Below are 11,495 nucleotides of genomic sequence, written 5' to 3'. Positions count from 1 at the left end.
CCTAGGGCTACCGAACTTGGTGGGTAGAAAAAAGAAGGAAGCGTTCTAAATTTTGAAGGATAGAGTAAGACAACGAATTGATAATTGGAGTATCAAATATCTCTCACAAGGTGGTAAGGAAGTGTTTATCAAAGCTGTTTTACAATCTATACCAACTTATTCAATGACGTGTTTTTTGCTCCCTAAATCTTTATGCATGGAAATGGATGGTATAATTGCAAAGTTTTGGTGGCAGAAAAATAAGGGGAAAAAGGGGATTCATTGGTGTGCTTGGAAAGATATGTGCTCGTTGAAAGAATGGGGCGGTTTAGGTTTTCGTAGTTTGGATAAATTTAATATAGCATTGTTAGCGAAGCAGGGTTGGCGTCTTATTAATAATCCGAATTCTTTGTTAGCCCGTGTTTTAAAAGCTAAGTACTATCTAGAGACGAATTTCTTAAATGCTCTTTTAAGTAACTCACCTTCACTTACCTGGAGGAGTATTTGGTCAGCAAAACGACTATTGGAAGAAGGATTATGCTGGAGGGTTGGCAAGGGAGACCACATTTCAGTATGGACTGATCTCTGGGTGTCGGGAGTGACTGAAGATAGAATACAGAACAACAGCGGGAATGATAATATTAGATTAGTGTCTGACTTAATCGACGAAGATAATCGAACATAGAAAAGTGATTTGATAGTCCGTACATTTCTTACAGATATTGCTAGGAAAATATTGTAAATTCCGCTAACAAAGTCTACCCATGAAGACTTTCAAGTGTGGAGAGGAGAGCCATCTGGGAACTTTTCAGTAAGAAGTGCCTATAAACTATTACAGGATACTACAATGAATCCTAGTAATTACGTACAGGCCGAGACTAAAAACTTTTACAGGAAATTGTGGTGCCTAAACATGCCCTCGAAAATCAAAATTACAGTGTGAAAAATTTCATGGAATTACATGCCCACTTTTTCCAATCCAAAGCTGAGAAGAGTGACGGTCGATGATCGCAACGTGAGATGCCATCAAGGAGAAGAAGATACCAACCACATTTTCCGATTGTGTCCTACAACGAAGAAAATATGGAATCAGTTAAACTTTAACTGGGTTTTTAACAATAGCATTCCAGATCTTTGGAATTGGCTTACTTGGGTTTTCAATCAAGGGACGAATGAGCAATGCAGACTTTTTTGTTGTGGACTTTGGCTCATCTGGGCAAATAGGAACAAGCTAATATATGAAGGCAAGTCAAGACCAGTCAAGATATCTCCAAACAAATTAATAGTTACAATTCAGAACTGGACGGTATCAAGAATAAGGCACTTATCTTGGAAGTAAATGCAATACCCAAACAACAAATACAAAGGGCGAACGTGGCTATATATTTCGACGCGGTTTTTGACTTACTAAACTTCCGATCAGCGTCAGGCTTAGTTGTTAAAGACGAGGGAGGCAGAACCATAGCAACAAAATCGATCTTTCATGACAATGTTGCATCTCCGTTCGCGGCAGAAGCACATGTAGGATTCCAAGCAACAAAATTAGGAATTAACATGGGCTTTCATATACTGGACATATTAGGAGACTCGAAGACGGTTATCACAAAATGTCAAGAGGCAAATCGCGACAGATCAACAATAGGAGCAATTATACGTGATATTCAAAGCTTAAAGTCACATTTTCAACAAATAAGTTTCTACTTCATCCCAAGGATAGAAAACACAGAAGCCCATCGATTAGCAAAGGAAACACTCAAGAATGGTGAGGAACAATACCTGAAGGGAGTGACTTCAAGGCAGGTTAGAGGAGAAATTGAGCAAAATTGTCTGGGATCTTCAAGTTAAAAGAGAAGATGTTATGTGCAAGTCTATCGGCCTGGAAGCAGGAAAATGAATTGTGACTCCTGAAATGAAAGAACTGGTGACGTTTGAAAAGAAGGCAGATAAGCAAAAGATTTTTCAGAAGATCTGCTATAGTTTTACAGCTGTTTTGGGCAGATAAAACGACAGAACTATTAATGAGGAACAGCTGTACCTGTTTGACTGGAGCAAAGATAGAATTTTACTTTCTGTTTGAATTTGTTTTTTTTTTAAATTTATGGGCCAATCTGCTGGTAGCCCGATTTCACTCTATTTTCTTATGACCAATTAGTTGGGCTTAACCCAATGGACTTTTATGTGTTACAATTTCTAAGTTATAATCCAGTCGAATTTAAAAAAAAAAATTCATTAGCTTTAGCCAATTCAATTAGTTTTCCTATTTTATTACTATTCATTTAAAAAAATGGAACTTTAGGTCATTTTTCCATCCTATAATTGTTGACATGAAGTTAATTAAGTAGGTGTTATATTTTAATGAAACCATACGGTTTTTACATTTGGATTTAGATTAGTCCTTAAGATCTTACCTACCATTTACCTTAGAAAAATTATAAACAATATTTAAGATCTTTTTAGGGTTTTAAATTAGTTTTAAATATTTAAGAAGGCTAATAAATGCTTTTAAGATTTATTATTTTAGGATTTTGATGAATTTAAATCTTAAAGAAGTTTAAAGTAAGATAAATCATAAATCCAACATAAGATACTTTCATAAGATCTTGATAGGTTCAACGTTATTAATTAAATCTTTTAAATAATAATTGTTGAAACAAATTTTTGGAATCGACTTTTATTTAAAAAAAAAACAAAAAATGAGAGTCATCATCAATCCTTTTTATGTGAGGTGTGATCGGATCACCTCGAAACTTGATTTTTTAATAAAATGTTTAATTTATTAAAACAACATTTTTCGGTCTACAAAAATCCAGAAAATGAGTTCGGGAGTCGGTTACACACGAGGAAGGATTAACACCCTCGTGACGCCCAAAATTGGTACCTAGTTGATTACCTAATGTCTTGGTGTCAAAAATTGAAAACTCAAAAAGAATTTAAAAATACGATTCCTCTTTATATTGTGTTATTCTTGATTAAAATTACTCAAATAAATCAAAATGTATAAAATGCCTCATTATCTCGAAGTAACAAAATGTCACATCCCGTAAGTTAGGACACAACAACTCATATTTTTAGATCTTTTATTTTTTATTTGAAATCTTATGTATTTTAATTTTGAAAGGATATTTGGTTATTCAAGTTCAACGAGAAAATCGAAACCCTGCAAGTTAGGGTGCGATTTCTCAATTATCCCAAATACCAAATATTGCCTATATTTGGAAATTTGTTTTGAATAATAATAGGTGTAATATTTAAACGATGTGTATTTATTTTATTTAAAACACAGTAAAAAACAATTAATTATATCTAAACATAGTACATGATATAGCGATGATGAATCAATGTAAAATGACCATATAGACGGAATATTGGAATAATAAAATATAAGTAAATAAGAGTATACTTTAATGATAATATCATAATCTAAATAAATAGACAAAGTAATGTAAAACAAAATAAACGAGAAATACATGATTAAAAAGACACAACTTAAAAAAGAAAAATAATAAGAGTAATAATAACACATAAACAAAATAAAAATAAAATAAAGTAAAATGATATGACAATATAACACTATGTACAAATATGAACAATATGAATTTCAAAATGAAAGCTAGATGATAATAAATAAATAAATAAAATAAAATGAAAAGAATGAAAAGGATTGAAACTAAATAAACAAATGACTAAATCGAAATTAGAACGAAATCTTAGGTCGAAATTATAATAAACAAATAAATAAATAAGGACTGATTCGAAACTAAAATGAAATTAAGGGATAAATTGTAAAATAAAAAAATAGAATAAGGGACCAAATACGAACGTGTGGAAAGGAGTAGGGATCAAATGGGAAATTATTCCCAGACCCCCCTAAATGCAGCGTTCCAATGAGCCAAATAATCAGAGGATCAAAATAAAAATAGAGTAAAATCTAGTGACAAAATTAAAAAAACAGAAAGGTATAAAATTGAAGTAAGCCGAAAAAGCAGAATGACTAAAATGGTAAATAGACCCTTAGTCCAAAACACGCGGATCCTCTGAGTGGGTCGGATCGACACGCAGTGTAACACCCCCTACCCGTATTCCGAGCCTAGAATAGGGTACAAGGCATTACCAAACTTAATATGATCAATCATGTAAAAAAATCAGCCATAAAATTTTTTCTAAATAAAAAACTTTCATACATATGTTTAACGTCCCTTATATGGGCCTACGGGGCCCAAAACATACATTCAGGGTGGTTCGGGACCAAACCGTAAACATACAAAACTTTTGCAACACTTAAAAAATTTTCACACTTTGGAGAGTCACACGCTCGTGTTTTCAACCCGTGTAACTCTCTGTTTATAACTTCATCACCCTTGCCAGTCGTACACTTCATATAAATAACAAGAAACGTGTATGGGCTTAATTCTCATTCAATTTCTCATATATATACACAATTTTACGTTATGTAATCATACAACATATATCAGCCATATCTCTGTAATCTAAATATATTTTCATAACAACTTATCTTGATTTCAGACTATTTCATATTTAAGCTTAAATAATCAAAGTATTTGAAATATCATCTTTATGCAAATAGTACACATGAGATATATAATTCTATAATTATGAATAAACACATTTATCAAACATTTTCCATATTCATATATCAATGTCTCATGTCTCCATATATCAATAACCGTCATTTTCATGAATTTCGAGTTCAAATTCATAATTATTTGTCTCGTGTTCAATTTATTCCATATCGGAATTTTATTCATTAAAACATTTAAATTATCAATACATATGGACAGTACATTCAAGATGAACAATTATATAATCACAAATGAATTCATTTATCAACCAAGTTCTATACTCGTATCTTATAACCTCGTACTTCCTTGTATCACATAATTTCATGTAACACTTACCAAACTTTGTCAAATTAGTGAACGTCTTACGGAATTGAGTACTTCGTTTTCTCGATGCCATAGTTCAACTATGGTCTTACACATCTTCACATAATGATGCCATAGCCCAGCTATGGTCTTACACATATTCATATATCGATGCCATAGCCCGACTATGGTCTTACACGAATCACATATCTCATTGATGCCATATCCCAGATATGGTCTTATACAGTAGCATATATCACACCGATGCCATATCCCAGATATGGTCTTATACGGAAATCACTTGTCACTTGTTACTTGTAGCCGAAGCTACCACTATTCACTGATTTTCACTGATCAGGTAGCCAGAGCTACCACTTTTCACTGATCAGGTAGCCGAAACTACCACTTTTCACTGATCAGGTAGCCGAAGCTACCACTTTTCACTGATCAGGTAGCTGAAGCTACCACTTTTCACTTGTCATTTGTCATTGATCAAATAAGTGTAGCCGAAGCTATCACTTATCACTTTCACTTTTCCTTGATCAGATAAGTATAGTCGAAGCTATCACTTATCACTTGTTGCCATGGTCCAACCATGGTCTTTTCCTTCAATTCATCTTGTCACTAAACTGAAATGTTCAATTTGATCATTTATTCAATTTTCATGCTTTTACATTATTCACGATTTTATCATCAATACATATGAAATAACACATCATGAAATTCATAAAATTAACAAATAATCACTAAAATTTAGACATATAAACTCACAAGTTCAATTTTTGTATTATAACGATAAGCATAATTTCATAATAAATATTCCAAATAAAACATTATATCATTTCTAATCCAACACTTATCGATTATAATCGGGCATGTGATCAATTTATACACAAGTCATTCATATATTTTTGTATATTTTCCTCCTCCTCCTCTCCATCCACATCATTAGTATAAACAACACACTTGTAGGTAACATTATCCATAATTTTCACTATCTACTTATGTGAATATTCAAGCTGTCCATCTGTGTCATAGTCACTAAATTATTTTTATCTTGAGCTACAGTACTCCAAATTAATATCCATAAATTTTCCTAGAAACTAGACTCATATTTCTTCTTACCATAAAAATTTCATAATTTTTGGTTGGGCCAATTAATACAGTTTATTCATTGAAGTTTCCCCTGTTCTGCTGTCTAACAGTTCCGACCCTTCTTCACTAAAAATTAATTATCTTCTCGCACAAGATTCAAATGATGTCCTCGTTTGTTTCTCTTGAAAATAGACTCATTCATGATTCCAAACATATAAATTTAAGTCTCTAATTATTTTTATCCAATTTTTTATGATTTTACAAATTTAGAATAGGGGAACCCGAAATCATTCTGACCTTGTCTCAAAAAAGTTATTGTATCTCATGATTTACAAATTCATTGCTTACATAATTTCTTTTATAAGAAACTAGACTCAATAAGCTTTAATTTAATATTTTATTCATCCTATAATTCGATTTCTACAATTTTTGGTGATTTTTCAAAGTTAAACTACTGCTGTTGCCCAAAACAGTTTTAGTGCAAAATGTTGATTTCCATTTTACCCCAAATTTCACAATTCATACAATTCAGTCCTTGCTCAATTAACCCCTAAATTAAGATAATTTTCTCAATTAATACTTTTTCTAGACATTATAAGTTATTTCATAACTATTGAAATTCATAATTTTCACATAAAACTCTAACTTCAAACTCTTTTACAATTAGGTCCCAAACATTCACTTTCTATTCAATTATTTCAATAAAATCAGAATATAAACAATTTAAAACTCTAATTCCATGCCAAATCATCATATACTTGCAGCACTCATCCATAACAACTTCAAAAATTAGACATGGAATCAAAAACTAATGAAATAGTAAGTTGGACCCAATTGTAAGAGTCCAAAAACATAAAAATTTCAAGGAGAAAGCAAGAATTAAACTTACATGAAGCTAGAGTATGAAAACCAGCTTGAACCCTCCTCCATGGATGCTTTTCAGCTGATGAATATGAAGAGAAATGAAGAGAATTCTAGATATTCCAATTTAGTCCCATTTTTATTTAGCCAATTTTGTCAATTTTCCAATTTTGCCCTTGTTTCACGCATTTCCTCATTTTTCTCAGCTATTGCCGCCCAAAATATATCCTTTGGGATTATTTTCACTTTAGGTCCTTCCTCATTTGACAATTGAGCTATTTAATCCTTTTAGCAACTTTTACACCCTTTTCAATTTAGTCCTTTTTATTTAATTAACCACCCAAACGTCAAAATTTTCTGACTAAATTTTATTACTACCTCACCATCACTTCATAAATATTTATAAAAATATTTATGGCTCGATTTATGAAGTCGAGGTCTCGATACCTCATTCTCGACCCAATTTACCTAATTAATTCTTTTAAATCACCAAATTCACTAATTCAAAAATGCTTTTATATTCACATTTGACTCATAGGTATTAATTTATTAAATTTTCAACTCACCCATCGGATTTAGTGATCTCAAATCTCTATTCCCGATACCGCTGAAAATTAGGCTGTTACACGCGGATTTTGTTAAAACGACGTTGTTTTGACGTCTGAAAAACTAGCCCAAAACGATGTCGTTTTACATGGGATATTAATAACAAAATAAACAAAAAAAATTCATTTTAAACTCAGTTTCAAAAAAATAACAAACTTTATTTTTTCTTTGAACTAGCCCTTGCTCCGACTATGGGCACCGTCACCCGTACGTCGTGGCCACTGGTCATCGACGACGATGACCGTCGCCTCTGGTGGATGGAGTTCAAAAAAAGTTCCTTTCCGGCCTTTTTCCTTCCCCTTTTTTTTTTCTTTCTAAATTTCGAATTTAAAGGCGAAAGGCTAAAAAAGAAAAAAAATCTAAACACCGTTCCTTCTTTGCCTTCTGACCCCTCGTGTCTTTTGTAGCGAAGCCTGAACTAAGACCTTAAAGAGGTCCCATGGCTTTCGAGAACGAATAGGAGCTTCGATGGTGGCGAGGTACAGAGCAACAGGTAGATTTCAAACCCTCTTTTTTTGTTTTTATGTTTTATATAAAAAACTAATTAAAAAATAACCTTTTCCAACTTTGAGTTCTGCTTTTTTAATTGATATCGTGTGTAAAAAAAATCATTACATGTTGTTGATGGCTTTTATAGCCGATTTTGCACTGTTGTTCTACTGTTTATTCTATTGTTGCTTGTTGTTTCTTTTCTGTTCCTGTTCTGTTTCCTTGTCTTTTTTTGCAGGTGTGATGCTCAGTCAACGACGGGCGAAGCAGACCTCTTGCTTATTTGGTGAAACGACGGTAGAGGATGTCAGGTCTTGGGACGAAGCGTGCTGACGTGGCACGAAAGCAGCGGCGCCAGAAACCCTAAGGTTTCTGGCTTTCTGAAAATTTTCAAGTTGTTGGGCCCATCGGGCATTGTAATTTTGGGCTATATTGGGCCGTTGTAGTTTGGGCTGATAACTATTGTAAATGGACTTTGATGTTTTGGACTTATTTATTTATTTTTGGTTTTATTTATTTGATTTAGTGGGCCGGACAAATTGGGCCTACTACATAATAATAAATCGAATAAGTTGTAGATGTATTTTAATATTTCTCTTAATTCATTGGTAAATTCTAGGTTTTTTTTAGTAGAATTCTAAAATAAAATTAATTTTAGTAATTGAAGACATTTTATTAGAGTTATTTAGGTGTCCTTTAGGGCTCCAGTTAAAAGTAAAAATCTCTAACTTAAGTTTCAAATTAGATAAGTTTGGTGAACATATCTTAATCAAACTACAAGTAAACCGGAGGCATTTCTTTTAGAGTTTTTATTTAAGATTTCCGTAAGATTTTAGCTTAGATTAAGACACTAATATGCTTAAATAAAAAAAATCTAGCTCTTAAGACCTCATAGGACTAACCCCGAATAGGCGTTGTGGGGTGTTATAACCTTCCCTACACGTAACCGTACTCCCAAACCTGGAATTCGGTGATGAGATCGAGTTTAGATTTATTAGGATTTTTCCGTAGTATTAATTCTAGAATTTTAGATGATAGGTGGCTAACCAACCTAGTCCTAATTGATTAGTGGCGACTCTACATAATTTAGTCAATCTGTGTCTAGCTTTGCTTAATAGTCCCCCGTACTCTTATGTAGGCAACATTTTGACAATAACCATCTATCATGAGACACCAACCCAATTAATTGAACACATTCAATTACAATTTCAAAACATTAACAAAAGATAATATCATATACAACTTAAGCATTTGATACATTTACCAAAAGTCCCTAGGTACATGCCAAAAGACCAAAATGAAGGGCTCAATGGTATGTTTATGAACCAAGACATAAATAAGAAGCATTACCGATACACTTCAAAATAAACATGCTTATATGCACAAAATAATCAACCAATTCATGTTACAAGGTGGCAAGCAATTTCCAACCATCACTTGCATATGGAAAATACTTATATTAAGTTCAAAACAACCTTACCAATATTTCATCATATATATATAACTATCTTCAACTCATTTAACCATTAGCAATCATTCAATTCATACCATTTCATGATCAAATATTCATTTATACAATATGCCATTAGCATCATATCATTTGTGTACCAAGACATTCATCTCTTATGCTTTGGCTTTAATACTATTCGAATTAGCTTTGGAGTCTGATGACTCATTTGTATTCACTGTGGCCCTTAGGGCTCATTTACAACAAAATCACATTATGATAATGTATCATCTTTATTTCAATTCACTACCATATCCAATTTATTTACTAACTTTTGATTCATATCTCCTATTAACCTGAATTAGATTCGGACGGATACTCGAATCATCTAACCAACACACCAAACTTACACCGAAGTGTATCATCAGATAAATTGAAGGAGGGTTAATGGCACGTAAGTGCATACTAGCGTTTGAAATGCGTACTGGCACACATAGTGTATATTGGCGCGTAAACGCATTGTCCCGCACACAATCCAATCTTATGACATGCCAATTATATCCAGCTCATCCTGACTAGTTAATAAGGTACCAATACTCATTAACATTTACAACTTAATACTTATATCATTTTTCAATCATATCCACCATCATAATTCAATTCATTATCATATCCTATTTAATCCATATCATTCAATACATATTTTCACTCAATTCCATAATACATATCATATTTTAAACAATTCATGTTATATTACATTTTATTCACTTTAGTCATTTATTTCAGCAATTCATATTCAAACTCAATCCAATAGTTCAAATTTCCTGTACATAATCACTTTGACAATCCCACATATAGATAACATGAAAATGCATAAATTAAAATGACCTTAAATCATAAATGTATAAACTGAGATTTTCGCGCGTTACTCGTCGACGATTTTTGCTTTTCCTTTCCTCATGACGATTTGATGTTATCGTTAGCTACGTATAATCATAAAACACATCACAATATCAAATTCCAGCCGAGTCAGAATCAAATACAAAATTTTACAAATTTTGAAAATTATTCAATTTAATCCCTAAAATCGAGACAAACATAATTTTCAATTTAGGGTTTCGGATTAAAATCCAATTTCACAAAAAATCATTAAGGACCCTCTATTTTCTACCCATACCAACAATTCATGACAATTTTTAATTTTATTTGATTTGGTCCCTATGGTACAAAACTAACAATTAAACTTTATAATTTTGTCCTTTTCATAAATTGAGCTTAATTTCAACCAATTTCACACAAATTTCAATCAATTCTCAACAATGGAAACTTTCAAAACTTTAATAGCTTTACAAATTAGTATATGTTTTGGCTAATTCAAGCTCCCACGACCTCAAATCTATAAAAATTAAAGAAAAATAGTTAAGGACTTACTTGAAATTAAGGGCTGAAAGTTAAAAACCAAGCTTCCCAAACCCTTCAGTGGTGGATGGTGGTGAAAGATGAAGATGTTTCATCTTTTTCGACTATCACATTGTATACATACTAGGTCTAAATTTAATTAAACTTAATTAATTAACTTAATCATGTTTAATTAAGCTTTAATATTTGATTAACTTAAACTAATGACATTAAACATCACATCCCACAACCATCTATTTAGAATATGTTTATTTTTCCATTTTAGTCATTTGGATAATTTCTATTTAGGTCCCCAAGCCTTAATCTAATTAAAAATCTATAATTATTATACTTTTACAATTTAGTCCCTAAGTCATTAATACTCACAATTTCGGTTAAACCACTTAACCAAATTTCAATTCATCAATACTTTAGCTTCGTAAACATCATTATTAAATGTTGCAGACCCGGTTTACAGAAACGGGATCCCAAAATCGCCTTTTTCAATACCATTGGAAACTGAGTCATTACACAATCTGTTGTTTTGCATCATTGAAAATATTAGGGATTTGTTCAGAAGAGATTAGCAGTGGTAGTTGAAGTATGTCCCAAAGGAGGAGAATTTTTTTATCGACTAGCTCGCCAATGATAACTTGGAGCTTGACATGGATTTGATTTTTTTTTTCTGAATTGCCATTGGGTGTTAGTAATTTGTTATTAGTGGATGCAATCGAAGT

The sequence above is a fragment of the Gossypium arboreum genome, chromosome 9, assembly GCF_025698485.1.
Source record: "Gossypium arboreum isolate Shixiya-1 chromosome 9, ASM2569848v2, whole genome shotgun sequence".
In the NCBI taxonomy this organism is placed as follows: domain Eukaryota; kingdom Viridiplantae; phylum Streptophyta; class Magnoliopsida; order Malvales; family Malvaceae; genus Gossypium; species Gossypium arboreum.
This window is presented reverse-complemented; position numbering follows the sequence as displayed.